The 16,986-nt window shown below is 50.9% G+C and overlaps 1 protein-coding gene across 4 annotated transcripts in view; it reads right to left on the reverse strand.

Annotated features, from left to right (window-relative positions):
• The window catches only part of LOC134935183 (CDC42 small effector protein 2-C-like), a 76,247-nt gene extending 63,407 nt beyond the window's left edge, over nucleotides 1–12,840 (reverse strand). For 2 of the 4 annotated variants that reach the window (XM_063930405.1, XM_063930406.1), the window contains exon 1: nucleotides 12,583–12,835. The gene's annotated coding sequence lies outside the window, so the exon portion shown is untranslated. Of the gene's footprint in view, nucleotides 1–12,582 lie in introns of all 4 variants that reach the window. The other 2 variants (XM_063930408.1, XM_063930407.1) reach the window with 2 other exon arrangements.
• Between the last annotated feature and the right edge of the window lie 4,146 nt (nucleotides 12,841–16,986).

Genomic DNA, 16,986 nt, shown 5'->3' on the forward strand with positions numbered 1-16,986 from the left:
GATACGGAGAGCCCGTACCACATCCAAAGACCGCTCTTTGGGAGACAGATCAGGAGAGACAAAGGCCGGTACCACAATCTCCTGATTAAGGTGGAACGAAGAAACCACCTTAGGCAAATAACCGGGACGAGTCCTAAGAACCGCCCGGTCACGGTGAAATATCAGATATGGGAAACTACAGGACAAGGCACCCAAATCCGACACTCTTCTAGCTGAAGCAATAGCCAGCAGAAACACCACCTTAAGGGAAAGCCACTTAAGGTCAGCTGAACCAAGAGGTTCAAACGGAGACTCTTGTAACGCCTCCAAAACCACCGACAAGTCCCAAGAAGCCACAGGCGGGACATAGGGAGGTTGGATACGCAACACACCCCGAATAAAGGTATGCACATCAGGTAAGGTCGCAATCTTTCTCTGAAACCACACCGACAAGGCAGATATTTGAACCTTGAGGGAGGCCAGACGCAGGCCTAAGTCCAGGCCCTGCTGAAGAAAGGCCAACAACTTGGATGTACTAAACTTGGAAGCGTCACAATTGTTAGATGCGCACCAAAGTAAGAATACCAGACCCTATAGTAAATCCGAGCAGAAGCCGGTTTCCGGGCCCGCAACATAGTTTGAATGACCGCCTCAGAAAACCCTTTAGCCCTCAATACGGAAGCTTCAAGAGCCACGCCGTCAAAGACAGCCGGGATAGGTCCTGGTAGACACAGGGGCCCTGAACGAGGAGGTCTGGGCGTTGTGGAAGTAGAATTGGACGCTCTGACGATAGGCCTTGCAGGTCTTAGAACCAGTGCCGTCTGGGTCACGCTGGAGCTATGAGAAGCAGAATTCCTTTTTCTTGCTTGAACTTCCGAATTACCCTGGGCAGGAGTGACACCGGAGGGAACACTTACGGCAGCCGAAACCTCCACGGCACCGCCAGCGCATCCACGAATGCTGCTTGAGGATCCCTTGTCCTTGCTCCAAAGACCGGAACCTTGTGATTGTGTTGAGACGCCATCAGATCTACGTCTGGAAGGCACCACTTTTCCACTAGGAGTTGAAACACTTCTGGATGGAGGCCCCACTCTCCGACGTGTACGTCCTGACGACTGAGAAAGTCCGCTTCCCAATTCAGGACCCCCGGAATGAATATTGCCGATATGGCCGGTAGATGGTGTTCCACCCATTGTAGAATCCGTGAGACTTCCTTCATTACCAAACGGCTTCGAGTGCCGCCTTGATGGATTTATGTAAGCCACTGTGGTGGCGTTGTCCGACTGTACTTGAACAGGACGGTTCTGAATTAAATGCTGGGCCAGGTTCAACGAATTGAAGACCGCCCGCAATTCCAGAATGTTGATCGAGAGGAGAGATTCCTCCTTGGTCCACCGACCCTGAAGGGAGTGTTGCTCCAGCACCGCGCCCCAGCCTCTTAGACTGGCATCTGTCGTCAACAGGACCCAGTCGGATATCCAGAAGGGACGGCCCCTGCACAACCGCTGGTTGTGAGTGTCCAATAGCGCTCCCAGGTGCGCCATGCTCTGAGCAGGGACCAGGGAGGATTTCTTCCAGTTGATGAGCCACCCGTGGGCTTGTAGAAACCGGACAGTCATATCCAGATGACGTAGGAGAAGTTCTGGGGAATTTGCCAGGATCAACAAGTCGTCGAGCTACGGAAGGATCCTGACCACTCGACGGCAGAGTACCACCGTCATCACCGCCATAACTTTGGTAAAGACTCACGGAGCCGTAGTTAAACCAAAAGGTAACGCCCGAAACTGGTAATGGAGGTTGCCAATCGCAAACCTCAGGTATTGCTGTTGTGACGCTGCTATAGGAATATGCAGGTAAGCATCCTGTATGTCCAGGGAGACCATATAATCCCCAGGTTCCGAGGCCAGAACTATAGAGCGAAGGGTTTCCATACGGAACTTGGAAACTTTCACAAACCTGTTCAATGCCTTGAGATTGAGAATGGGCCGCGAGGACCGATTCGGTTTTGGGACTAGAAACAGCGGAGAATAGTACCCCCAGCCCCTCTGAGCAAGAGGCACCTGTACTACCACTCCTGTATCCAGGAGGGTCTGTACCACCGAATGTAGAGTTTTTGCCTTAGTCATGCGGCAGGCTTATCCGTCTTGGAAGCTGGCTGACGGGCAGCCCAGGCTCTTTTGGGCTTCGGCTTACCAGGTTTGGAAGTGCGGGCCTGCTTGTGGTACGCCTGACCATTTGCTTTACCTGAAGGACGAAATGGGCGAAAGGAAGTACCTTTAGCCTTCGACACAGAAGGAGTGGTACTTGGCAGACAGGCAGTTTTGGCAGTAGCCAAGTCAGCCACTATCTTGTTTAAGTCCTCCCCAAACAGAATATCTCCCTTGAAAGGGAGTACCTCCAGGGTTTTTCTAGAGTCCAGATCCACAGACCAGGATCTCAGCCACAATATCCGGCGAGCCAGAACTGATGTAGTAGAGGCCTTGGCTGCTAGAATACCGGCATCAGAAGCTGCCTCTTTAATATAGTGAGAAGCTGTGACAATATATGACAAGCATTGTCTAGCATGGTCAGAAGAGATTTCAGCTTCCAACTCTAGGGCTCATGCTTCAATAGCCTCTGCAGCCCATGTTGCTGCAATAGTGGGCCTTTGTGCAGCACCCGTAAGGGTGTAAATCGCTTTCAGACAACCCTTCACACGTTTATCCGTAGGCTCTTTTAGAGACATGACGGTAGTGACAGGTAGAGCTGAGGAAACCACCATCCTAGCCACATGCGAGTCTACTGGAGGAGGAGTTTCCCAATTTTTAGACAGCTCTGGCACGAGGGGATAGCGAGCCAGCATCTTCTTTTGAGGCACAAACTTCTTTCCCAGGTTTCCCCAGGGTTCCGGACGTATATCCACTAGGTGGTCAGAGTGAGGTAAAAAATGTTTAACCATCTTCTGACGCTTGAACCTATCTGGTTTCTTAGGAGGGACGGATAGCTCGGGGTCATCCGTAATCTATAGAATCAACTTAATAGCCTCCAAAAGATCAGGAACATCCACATGTGAACTACCCTCCCCATCAGCAGTATCTGTGTCAGAATCTGTGGGGTCAGTGTAAGCGCCACCTTCATCAGACGAGGTGTCAGTGACAGCAGTGGATTGTGAGGAGATAAGAGCTCGCTTAGAGGACCCCTTGGTCTTAGGCGAGCGAGGGTCAGACTTTTTAGTAGTCAAGGACTGGTTCAACTTCTTCAATTGAGCAGGCAAATTATTCGCCCACGGCGGGTTAGCTGTGGGGACCACATACGGTTGAACCGGCATAGGAGGTTCCATAGGGGGTGTTAGTTTAGTAACTAGCATATTTAGAAGCGTGGAGAAAGTAGCCCACGGTGGGTCATTATGTACCCCCGTTGCCACAGTCCCACTGGGGTACAAGGAGCCCCCAGAACCAGAGCCCACAGCTGCTATAGTCTCCTCATAGGGATCTGTGGCTTCAGCAACACCAGCAGTGTGTTCAGCCCCAGAACCGTTACCTTCAGAAGCAGACATGATATAACTTGCAATATCAGGTAACACAGTACAATTGTCAGCAGCACAATACCTCTTGCCCAAACCCCTGCGCAGTGTAGTCAGCACAAGCAGAGATACAGGAGAGATATGGTGACTAAAATCACAGAGAAAAATACATATTAGAGTATATCTTGTGAATATCCTATATTATTATAAAACCTGACGCACCAAGCCCCCTAAGGTTATAGAATATAGGGATAGCAAGTTGAGTGAGAGACAGAGGTTATTACCAACAATAATACTGCACTGGACCAGCTTTTATATTTTATTTATATAAAATAAATAAATACACACACACACACACACACACACACACACACACACACAATAGATATATATATACACAATAGATATAACACTGCACAGTAAGAACTGGTCACAGGGTACTTGTACCAGAGAACCCTGACTTATACCACTTTTACACTCGCACTCCCGGGTCACTCCCGGGATGCTTCCCGGGATGCATCCCGGGACTGACCCCTTTCACACTGCATTAAGACCTGGGATCGACCCGGGACAGCCCCATTTACACTGATCCTGGGATATCCCTGCAAATGCATTAGTATGTCATTAGAAATGGCCTTGGGCTCAGAAAAGATGACATCAGCTTTTCTGAGCCCAAGAAAGCTCCAATCCGAGTCCTTTTAACAGTCCCGGGATAGTGAATCCCGGGACGGACCCTTTCACACTACCCAGCTTCCCGGGACGGTCCCGGGACCAACCCTGCTTTTGACCTGGGATGAAATCCCGGGATGCTCGTCCCGGGAAATTGTCCCTGTACCCATTTACACTGAGAAGAATCCCGGGATGATGCGCGTTCACGTGCAATATCCCGGGATTTTTCTGCGAGTGTAAAAGGGGTATAAATGAACTTTTTCTTAACTAACACTGTCTATTTGACATGTGGAATAAAAATAAAAAAAAGTCACAGCGCTGACAACCAGGTGGCTTTACAAAGGAGGATTTGCCCAAGCAGTCCCAGGAACAGTGTAGCTGAGAGAAATGGCACCCAAACACTGACAGGGAGTAAGGGAGAGACAGATATGCAGCTCCAGGGTGGGAACATTTACTGGAAATGGAGCCCTGGGGCTGGGGCAGGGGCTACAGGTCCAAGCCTTATCCCCTCTGCTGGCAAAACCACCTGGTACTGCGGGCTACACACAAAAAGGTTTTAAGAGAAAACCTGACCTGCACCCATGCCCTGGTGATCTAGTGGGAGCGCCTGTACTGCCACAGTGTCCACCGCGTGCGGCCCGCCTCCCACCGGATCGCGATAAAGAACAGGTCCCGCGAGCGGGACCCACTCACCGCCCCCGAAGCGCGGCCACGCGATCCCCGAGAGCCCCAGTCGTGTGTGCCTGACCAGAAGAAAACCGGAGCCTCCTGCTGTAGTTACCCGGCAACCAGGGCGCGGGAGTGTGCAGCGCCGCTGGGGAGAGATGGAGCTGCAGCAGTGAATGTCTCCAGACATATACACACAGCTGCTGCCCTTGAAGTCTTCCCTTTTCTTCTAAAAAAGCTCTTCTTAGGGCTGCCTAGAGCAGCCCCTCTGTTATGTGCCTGCTATCTGCGGCACCAACTACAAAACTGGGCTCCTGTGCAGGGAGGCGGGGTTATAGAGGAGGCGGCGCTATAGAGGAGGCGGCGCTATGCATCTTGGGAACACAGTCAAAGCTTTTAAGCCTGTTGGTGCCTCGGATCAAGATCCTACTCTACATCCCCCCCCCCCTTATGTCTATCCTTGTGGAGCCCAGTGTACCCCGCAGCAGAAAGTAGTGGATCTGTAGACCAAAATTGCACTAACCAAGACTTGATGTTTGAAAACTATAGCCATGAGCAAGGTCTGTTTCATAATCAAATTAATGTCAGGTTATTGGGGTCCCCAGAATTATAGTAAAAGCCCTGATAGTCAACAATCAAGGTATTCTCATAATACACATTTCTCAAAACATCAGCAAGTAGCAATTGCTAAATGGCCCCATACACTACAACGATAAGTCTGAGTCTGAAGTCGGAGGTGATTTCCCTTGAACTCTCCCGGGAGCGATTCCATATGATTTGGTACATTTTGCATGCGATATATCTTATGCGATCCCAGCCATGCCTGCAGGAACAGACATATCACGAGTGCAGCACTAACGATCTAGGGGAGCCGATCCGACCCTCACGGGAACGCTCACCAGATCGGAAACACATCCAAAATGCCCGATATATCGGCACGAATGCCCGAAATTGGATGAAATCGGGCATTATCGTTCTAGTGTATGGGGCCCGTAAGTATGCAAAAGTTCATACTGATTATCTACCCCATTTTCACATGTATACAACATAATTAAAGTGTACATTGAAACATTTAGCAAACAAGATGTCAGCCAAGAACATGCATCTACAAGGGTTGTTAAAGTGCATTAATTACCTACCAAGAGCAGAGGCAGCCATTGTGTGGGATGAATTGTTTGCGGGAATGCAGCCTAACAATTTATTAAGAATTAATTACATAAACTGGCAAAAACACATGGTTCAGAATAGAGGGAGAATTATGTTGTATTGTTACCACAAAGTTGCATTTTCTTTAACACTGGCATCAAATGGAGCTAGCTATGATAAGTACCTTGGTGGCACAGTGGTTAGCAGTGCTGCCATGGGGTCATGAGTTCAATTTCCGACCAGGCCTGATCTGAATTGTACTTCCATGGGTTTCCTCTGGGACTGATGTGAATGATAAACAATATACAGCGCTGCATAATTAGTGGCACCAATATAGAATTATATTATTTATAGGGCACCATAGGACCTTACATATACAGATAATAGTGCAAACATAACAATAAAAAAAAATTAAAAAAAAAAGTCTACAAAAAAAAAAAAAATGATCATACAAACAAGGCAGGATACAGACGATGAATAAACATTTATGCATATACAGTCATCATAACTACAAAATCAGTGCTGGCTGAGCCTGGGATACATATAGTATCCCAGCAGACAGGATTCCAGGTGTCACTATACATACAGCGGCATCCCATCTGCCGGAATCCCGGCAGCGAGTCCCCTAGCAGGCTCGTCACGCATCAGGCCCGGTTCTATTCCCACTCAGTTGGTGGCATGTACCTACCAACCGAGTGGGAAATCTGAACATGTGTCGGGATTCCATGGGTCGGAATTTCACCGGCTGTTGGGATTCCAGCGCCGGTTTCCTGATCACCGGGATCCCGACAACCGGTATATTGACTGCATCCCCTGAGCCTATATCCCATTTGGTGGACATACAGGTTCAGAGACACTGTTAGCTAGAATTACGTTGACAGTGTGAGTCGCAGTGCAGTGAAATGTAATTGGACTGCTCAGATTTACTTAAACCTGAAACAGACTTGTTGCATGCACCACACAAACACATGCATGTTGTCACAGTCATAACACAAAGGAGTTTGAAGCAAGTGACAAATGAAGAGGAGAGTTGAAGATGCAAAGTATAGCCCTGGGGCCCAGGCGTCCGTGCGATTGCCTCCCCCGTCAGTACACTCTTCATCAGCAGTTACCTCTCTCTCACTGCATGATGTGGTGCTGCGCTACTATACAGCTACAACCTGTAGCGGGCAGGTGAGAAGTGTATAGGGTGGATCTGCTACTGACCCCACAGCTGTGGTAGTCGCTGGCAGCGGGAGGACGCTAATGTTTGTAATTAGGCTAAGACAGTGATGGCTAACCTTGACACTCCAGCTGTTGTTGAACTACACATCCCAGCATGCCCTGCATCAGTTTTAGCATGTCCAAATAGCAAAACTGTAGCAGGGCATGCTGGGATGTGTAGTTCAACAACAGCTGGAGTGCAAGGTTAGCCATCACTGGGCTAAGGCAATAGTCACCAACATGTCAGTATCCCAGTGTACATACACATAATAGGTGGCAAGCTGCCAGGATGACTGGGGAAGTAGCCAAGGCAGCACTGTACTGTGGAAGAAAGCAGGAATACAGCGGTTTCTTTCCCAGGGATGGCCAATTACTGATTCCATAATCTATATGGAATAAGCTTGAGTAAACCAGAAAAGGATATAGGGGTCCATTTACCAATGATCGTATTTGCAATGCAACCATGGGCAATAATATTGCGCTCCAGATCGCATTGCATAATGCAATCACATCAGGTGCATTTATCACCTGGCACATGCAGGGGCTACGAAAGGAGCCCATCCCTGCGTTGTGACAAGCATGATGTCTGGGTTTGCGGTCATCGTGACTGCCATGCCCAGGGGGTTCCTGGGGGACCCTGGCAAAACTACAGTACTGTGTAAAAGGTTTAGGCAGGTGTGGAAAATATGCTGGACAGTAACAATACTTTAAAAAACAGAAGTGTTTATTAGTTTATATTTTTAATCAATTAACAAAATGCAAAGTGAATGGTCAAAAGAGAAATCTAAATCAAATCTATATTTGGTGTGACCACCCTTTACCTTCAAAACACCATCAATTCTTCTAGGTACACTTGCACACAGTTTTAGAGACACTCTTCAGGGAGGTTGTTCCACACATCTTGGAGAACTAACTACAGATCTTCTGTGGATATAGGCTTGCTCAAATCCTTCTGTTTCTTCACGTAATCCCAAACAGACTCTATGATGTTGAAATCAGTGCTCTTTGGGGGCCATATCATCACTTCCAGGACTCTTTGTTCATCTTTATGCTGAAGATAGTTCTTAATGGCTGTATGTTTGGGGTCGTTGTCCTGCTGCAGAATAACTGGAGCCAATCAGACGCCTCCCTGATAGTACTGCATAACGGATACGTACCTGTATTTCTCAGCAAAGAGGACACCGTTAATCCTTCCCAAAGGGATCAGTATGAAATGCCGGCGGACGGGATCCCAGTTGTCATGATCCCAACAGTGGGATCCCATCCGCCGTAATGCCGGCAGCTGGGCGAGTGCTTGAAAGCCCCTTGCGGGCACGGTGGCTCACTGCAGGTTTTATTCTCCCTCTATGGGTGTCATGGACACCCACAGAGGGAGAATACCTTGTGTCGTCGGTATTCCGGCAGCGGCATTTTAACCGCTTCCCTTCCCAAAATCCAGTTGCTGAAATGCATCCGCAAACTTGCAAGGAACCACCACAATGCTTCACTGTTGCCTGCAGACACTCATTATTGTACTGCTCTCCAGCCCTCCGCCAAACAAACTGCGCCTAATTGAATTCACCCCCTCTTATTGATTTTCCATTAATTTCGCTATCACAAATGCTCACCTGCTGAAAGGGGTAATGTATGGAGGGGGGAGGGTGTTGGTATATATTCCTGCTTAGGCAAGCTTATAAAAATTATAGTGATGTTCAGAAAAAAAAAAAAAAAACAGCACTATGCAACAGACCTCTCATTAACTAAAAATCTAATTTTAAAAAGCAAAAGTCGTCAAAATTAAACCCAGTATAAAGAGAAGAAATGTTATTTACGCTTCAGTTGGGTTTAATATGTGTTGCTTTTTATGTGTATATACAGTATAGAAAACATGACTTCACAGGTAAGAATTTAGCCCATACTGAATGTGCACTTTGTGCCATGGGTCTCAAAGAAAAGCAACCCTTACTTTTAAAAAAACAAACAAACATTGTCTACATTATATTATCTGTAAAAAAACAACCTTTACAATTTAGAGTCCTCTGTGCCAGTGCCACGATTTTTAATCTGTATAGTCAAAGACTTTTATACATTAAAAGTTTTTATTCAAGTTTAAGACTTAGGGCTCTATTCAGTGTGAATTGAATAGCTCAGAAACAGAATTGTGCCAGGCACTTAAGTCGGAGAATGCCGGTTCTCACGACTAAACACCATGTCTAAGGCTCGAGAACCAGCATTCTCCAACATAACAGCGCACTGAATTGAACAGCTCCGGGACCTCCTTCCTGGTGCTATTCAATTCACGTTGAATTGAATCGAGCGCTAAAGCTGGGTACACATTACACGATAGTATGTATCTAGCGATATTGTGTGCGGCGGGTCCCGGCAGCATTATCAAGTGTATACACACTTGCCGATGCCGTGAACGGCATCATGGCCCTCGCTGTCGATATCACCGTCAGACATGCATGTGCGGCCTGACAGTCATCAGCTGACAGCCGATGGCATGGAAGACACACAGGAGTGTGCATCGTCAGCAACATAGGGGGTCATTCCGAGTTGATCGCACATAGCAACTTTTTGCTGCTCGTGCGATCAACCTGACGCCACCTATGGGGGAGTGTATTTTAGCATAGCAGGGCTGCGAACGCTTGTGCATCCCTGCTATGCTAAAAATGTTTCAAGTAAAATAAGACCAGGGCTGCAGTTACTCATCCAGTGCGACGGATCCAGCGATGAAGGTCCCGGTCCCGACGTCAGACATCCGCACTCCAAACACCTCGACACGCCTGCGTTGGACTCACCACGCCTGGAAAGCGGTGAGTATCCGTCCGGCAATGATCATCGCCAGACGACGCGCATGCGTAATGCATCCGCCGCGCATGCGCATTTCCGACCCGTTCGCACCGCAGCGAAGAACCGCTGCGTGCGAACGGGTCGGAATGACCCCCATAGTGGGTACACACTGGACGATATCGTGAACGATGTGCAGATATTTTCCACATCCTCCACTTTAGCTTCTAGTGTGTTGCCATTATTTTTAACTACAGAATTCCGGTTAGGAACTAATATTACATTCCAGGCATATCGGAGGAGCTTTTCAGAAGACCCCTTCTCAGAATCTGACAAGACGCATGCACACAGTGCTAGTTACCGGTCATAAACTGCAGGAGAGGAATCGGAAGAATGCCTCCATATACTGTAGGCACTAACCAAAGGGACTAAACTCCGGAAAGCTATCCTTTTAGGCGTTTGGTACGTAGAGGCCAGACCATAGTCCCTATTGAGAATAATGGGTACTGCAGTCTGCAGTGTAGACTTTTATATGAGATTTCTACATTAGGATATTAGTACATAGCAGGAGATGCATAAATTATGCAGCTACTGTTGTCTAGGGTATGGGTCATTAGGTCGACCACTATTGGTCGACATGGTCACTAGGTCGACGTGGAAAAAGGTCCACACAAGTTTTTTGTTTTTTTTTGGTGTTTTCTTCGTAAAGTGACGGGGAACCCCAATTAATGCACCGTGTCCTCTCGGACAAGGTGCCTTGCTACACTCGGGCACAGGTTACTATTCCCAATCGTACTCCACGTGGATAGTAAAGTATGAAAAAGTTCAAAAAAATTAAATAGAGAAAAACTCATGTCGACCAATAATGACCGTATCCAGTTGTCTCTGTATAATTTCATGAAAAAATGGGCCTGATAAATATGCCAGCAACAAAATTGTACAATTTGCAGATCCATTATAAAATTACCATATCAATATTGTGAATGCTGACAGAATGACAACATACTGCCTTCTCTATCAGTTCCTATTTAGTAAAATAAGAGGCGAGTTTGTCACACACCTAAATATTACTGTTCCAACCAGCCAGGTGGTTTGTTGGAAAATCTAGTATTGTCTCCCAAACACTGGAAAACGGACAAGCTGGTCCATACATTTGATTTAACCCAGGGGTTCCCAACCACAATCCCCAGTCCAGGCTTTAAAGGATAGCCATACTTCAGTACAGGTAACTTAATTAGTACCTCAGTTATTTTGATTTAACCATCTGTGCACGAGCACGGATATCACTAAAACCTGTACTGTTACAACCCATACACACTAGGTGATAAAGTATACGAGTTTGCTCATTTTCACCCTTCCTGAGCGACACCGTTTACTGTATCGACTAGTGTGTACACTGTAAACGATGAGCGATGCGCGGCCCTCCGGGTCATTAACGACGTTCGATCTCAGCCGTACATGCAGCTCAATTTCGACTCCTCGTCCAAAGCTGCATGCTCCGGCCGGCTGCGGCATGAGGTAATTGTGCGATATTGTACACTGTGTATGCCAGCCGTCGAGCGGCCTGGCCTGGGTGAGGTACACACTCGCTCACTGAGCACCACACCTAGTGTGTACCCACCTTTAATGTGCCATGAGGACCGAGGTTGGGAAAACACCAGTTTAACTGAACAACCAATTTCATCCAATTTCCGGATACTTTTTGGGAGCAAATGGTCTATTGTCTTTACACTCATACATTACCAGGATTTTCACATAGCTGGCAGGTTGGAAATATTACTGGTTTGGGTATAAGGCCAGCTGTAGGTTGTTTGTAACAAAACTGGCACAAAACAGGAATGACATTCACTTGCTACAATCCAATCATTTCTAAAGCTACAAAACATCCATGTATAATTGTACATGCAATGCAAACACCTAGCATGTGCATTTCATCACTAATTTAAAAACAATTAGCAAACCTTTAATTTGCAACAATCACTATAAAGTCACCAAATAGATATGCAAGAATTATATTTGATCCCTATCAAATCACAATTTGTAAGTATGTTTTAAAATTAGATTAGTCCAGGTCTAAGTGACAAGAAATAGAATCAGGGAGGAAAAAGAAACAAACCCAGATGAACAGTAATTTATCACAGTGGTTACCATCTAACCATGTGTACGGAGAATACAGACAGGACCACACAAACGCACGAGCAGCAGCCACACAGGATCCTATTTACATAGTCGTCAGTGCTATCATGTCTGCAGCCGGTGACTGATGAAACTAGACGCTACCCTTGACTGATCCTTGCACACCTCGACACACAGCACTGTACATGCTACAATTCGGATTACACGTGGGAAGCATGTACTGCATATCAACGAACATGTAGGCATTTATGCAAGAGAGCAGTGTTTCACCTCAGTTGAGCAATGTAAAGTACGCCCGGCAGGATTTACCTACTGTAGACCCAATAAAAGTTGTACTGAATGGCTCAATCATAATGACAGTTCTACTCAGTACTGCAGCGTTTTATAACAGCCCAGAGGACAATGTGCCCGAAATAAATAACTGCAGCCTTCAAATAAAACCTCTATTATTTAAAATAGTAATAATAATAAATACAATTCTGAGAAGCGAGCATAATAACTGGAGCACTTACCGGACAGGTGCACTGCAGTAATCTCCGTACACCCACAGTGCAGCACAGCTATAGAGGAACTGCTAAAGCTGCAGCAATATCCTCCATTACCTTACAGCACAGAGCACACCCCCAGGGCAACATAGAGGAAGTCCTGCAGCAATCTCCTCAGCACAGCATAGAGCACACCCCCAGGGCAACATAGAGGAAGTCCTGCAGCAATCTCCTCAGCACAGCATAGAGCACACCCCTAGTGCAGTACAGAGGAACTCCTCCAGCAATATCCTCCATTACCTTAAAGCGCAGAGCTGAGGGCACACCCCAGCAGGGCAGGATAGAGGAAGCCCTGCAGTAATCTCCTCCCAGTCCATACAGCACAGAGCACACCCCCAGTGTAGTACAGCCATACCTCCCAACTGTCCCGATTTTCGCGGGACAGTCCCGTTTTTTGGGGACTGTCCCGCTGTCCCACCCGCGGGCCGCAGTGTTCCGCGGTTGGGGGGGGGGTCAGTTGGGAGTCTCTGTGTCTCGCTGCCCTGTGGTGAATATTCACTGGATTCAGAGGGAGAGGGGGCATGCCAGCGGCTCACAGAGCGCTGGGCATGCCCCCTCAGTGACGAAAACGGGGCGTGGCTCGCGATCGCAGGTCTTCCCGTGAAGCTGTAAGAGGCACGGGGGTGGGGCCCTGGAGAACAAAATTCGGATCGATCACTTACCAGACCTACGTACCGCACGCCTCCCGTCCTCCACCTTCAGTCCGTCGAGGTAGCTCAGACGATACTGGCACACGTTCAAACACGGAGAAGAACTTCCTGGGTCACCTGAAACGAATATAGGGGGGGGGGGGGGGGGGGGGGGCACACGACGCTGGGGTGGCCTACACTGGGCTCAGTGGAGGGTCATCATTGGCACTTGTGGCCTCAGACTGGGCGCCCCCGTAGTGGTGCGGAGCACCAGGGGCGACCCTGAACGAAAACGCCCAAAGGGGAAGTGGGGGAGGGGCAACATACACCACAAACACACACGAAACACCTTTATGCTCACCAGCTATATACTCGGCTTCCGCCAGACGACTGGCCCTTCTTCTTTGCTCCTGTAAGAGAACACACAACACAGCCCACGGGACGTGGCGCTGCTTACGCTTTATGACGGAGAGACACTTATACAAAGGTTATAGCACAACACCGTAATACTGTTTCAACCTTGTGGTACTCACCAACGCGTACTTCCGACAGCCTACCTTTCATGGGGGCCTGGCTGTGGGGAAAACTGAGAACTCATCACACATGCGGCGTAGCGCCAACTTGCGCGAACCTGCGGCGTAGCGCCGACTTCAGCAACCTGCGGCCTATCGCCGACTTCAGCAACCTGCGGCCTAGTGCCGACTTCAGCAACCTGCGGCCTTGCGCCGACTTCAGCAACCTGCGGCCTAGCGCCGACTTCAGCAACCTGCGGCCTTGCGCCGACTTCAGCAAACTGCGGCCTTGCGCCGACTTCAGCAACCTGCGGCCTAGCGCCGACTTCAGCAACCTGCGGCCTAGCGCCGACTTCAGCAACCTGCGGCCTAGCGCCGACTTCAGCAACCTGCGGCCTAGCGCCGACTTCAGCTCAGGCCTAGTGCCTGTTTTTGCCCCACGGGCCTAGTGCCCGCCTACTGGTGCCACAGGCCGGTGGCCTGACTATCCCCTCGGGCCTAGTGCCCGCTCAACCGTGCCACGGGCCAGGAGGGCCCGTCCAGAAATGCCCACGGGCCGGGAGGGCCCGACTTTATGCCCACAGGCCGGAAGGGCCTGACTATGCCCACGGGCCTACTGCCCGATCCCTGGTGGTCTAGGGGAGGGGGGCACCTGCACTTACCCGTCCAAAGGGCCACGGCCGGACCAAGCCTGGTCCGGCCACGCCCACCGCGTTGTCTTCGCCGGAGGCGGGATGGCTCCCACCACCTCCGGGCTTCCTGGAGACTTCACCTGGGCAGCGGTGGCCGGTGCAAGCTCTTTTGCGTTGCACACCGCTGGCCCAGGGCTTCCGAGGACTTCACCCGGCGGGCGGCGGCGTGTAGCAGCTCTTTTGCACGTGCCGCCGCCCTCCAGGACTTCTGGCGCCGTCGTCTCGGTTCCGTCTTCGGGAGCTCTTCGCTGCTCCCTCCCAGCCGACGACTCCGAGCCCTCGCGCCCAGCGCTGGCTAATACAAGCCAGTGCCGGGGGGCGGGGCTATGACGCGGCGAGCCGGGATTGGCTCGCCGCCGCCACTCCCGATTGGCTGCCAGTTCACGAGCCGTGATTGGCTCGCGGCTGGCGCCAAATTCAAAATGCCGGGCGGCGATTGGCGGGGTCTGCGTCCCGGAGGATGCAGGCCCGCCGCCATCACCCGCGTGGAGCGGCGGTGGGTATGCACCGCCGCCCCCACGCCCGCTGCCGAACTCTGCACTCAGCGGGGCAGGTGGAGACCGGACCAGATCCGGTCCCCAGCACCGCCCGAAGCCCGCGCTACCCCCGGCCACATGGGACGGCGCCGGGCCGTCCCAGGTGAGGAGGGACGCGCACGCTAGTAGCAGGGCCAGTGACCGCACGAGTACACTGGCCCTTGCTACATTCCTCCAGGCTTTTTCCTTTGTGGTCCCCACAAAGCTGGCCATCACCCTGGTTCCGGCGTCGGGGCCTCCGTCACCTGTCTTGGCAGTTGGCCCCTGTTCAGGTGCCCCATCCGGTGTATCTGCGCTTGCATCTGTGGAGGGAAAACTCACCTTCCCCCTTTGGCCTGGGGGTGTTATCCCCTCGGGGACCACCGTGGGTGGTAGACCCTCCATGGTGATGGTGGTGGCCTCCTGGAGCTGGTTCCGGCGCTCTAGGACACTGGATTCTTCATCTGGTGACATATCCTCCCACCCGTCGTCGTCATCCGGGTCGTCTGCAGGTTGGTCAGCAACACCGGGTTCCTCATCGGATGACACGGTCTCCCACTCGTCGTTGTTGGATTCTTCAAGGATATCCATAAGCTGGTCGGGGACACTGGATTCTTCATCAGATGACACAGTCTCCCACCCATCGCCGTCGGGGTCTTCCAGGTCAGTCCAGCTGGGGGATAGGTCGTCCCTAGGCCAGGGGCACTCGGGCCGTTCGTGGTCGGGATCGCCGCAGCCCGTACATCTCTCTACCTCCCCTTCGCTCGGGTCGTCGTCCCAGGTGTAGCCCTTGTGGTCGCCGCTGTAGTCGTCACAGGCAGACCAGTTGACCTCCCGCATCCGACGCTCCTCCTGGTGCCTGTCCGACGCTCCCTTCCTCTCGGCTTGCCCTTGGCGCCAATTCCTAATCGCCCGGGCTGAGGCGTGTGGGCAATCCGGCGATTCATGGTCCACTTCTCCACAGAGCGCGCACCAGGGCTCGTCCAAGCTCTGCTGGGTCCAGTGTGGCCCCTCCGATTGGACGGCTTGGTCGCTGCCCTCTCGGGGCCAATCCCTATGTTCCACGGGGATCGTTGATCTTGGGGGCTCGGTTGTGCAGTAACGCCCGCCGCTACGGATCCCTGCGACCAACGGCTGCGTCTCGACATCCACCCTAGCAGCAGGTGGCCGGGGGTCCTCCTCCGTCTGCTGGCCCGTCTGGTAGGGGTCGGTGGTGGCTTGATGACGCTTCTTCTGGCGGCGCTCCTCTCGGTTACGCTTTACGGCTTGCTGCACTGCCCGTAGTAGGTCAGCGGACGTGAGGACGGGCCAGTTACTTCTATCCTCACATGCCAGGGGGTGGATCCGTTCTGGTGGCGTTCTCCACATCGTGTCTGTCGTCCGCGGATCCTGCCAGCTACGCCAAATGTAAGAGGCACGGGGGTGGGGCCCTGGAGAACAAAATTCGGATCGATCACTTACCAGACCTACGTACCGCACGCCTCCCGTCCTCCACCTTCAGTCCGTCGAGGTAGCTCAGACGATACTGGCACACGTTCAAACACGGAGAAGAACTTCCTGGGTCACCTGAAACGAATATAGGGGGGGGGGGGGGGGGGCACACGACGCTGGGGTGGCCTACACTGGGCTCAGTGGAGGGTCATCATTGGCACTTGTGGCCTCAGACTGGGCGCCCCCGTAGTGGTGCGGAGCACCAGGGGCGACCCTGAACGAAAACGCCCAAAGGGGAAGTGGGGGAGGGGCAACATACACCACAAACACACACGAAACACCTTTATGCTCACCAGCTATATACTCGGCTTCCGCCAGACGACTGGCCCTTCTTCTTTGCTCCTGTAAGAGAACACACAACACAGCCCACGGGACGTGGCGCTGCTTACGCTTTATGACGGAGAGACACTTATACAAAGGTTATAGCACAACACCGTAATACTGTTTCAACCTTGTGGTACTCACCAACGCGTACTTCCGACAGCCTACCTTTCATGGGGGCCTGGCTGTGGGGAAAACTGAGAACTCATCA

Source organism: Pseudophryne corroboree, chromosome 6, assembly GCF_028390025.1.
Source record: "Pseudophryne corroboree isolate aPseCor3 chromosome 6, aPseCor3.hap2, whole genome shotgun sequence".
NCBI classification, from domain to species: Eukaryota; Metazoa; Chordata; class Amphibia; order Anura; family Myobatrachidae; genus Pseudophryne; species Pseudophryne corroboree.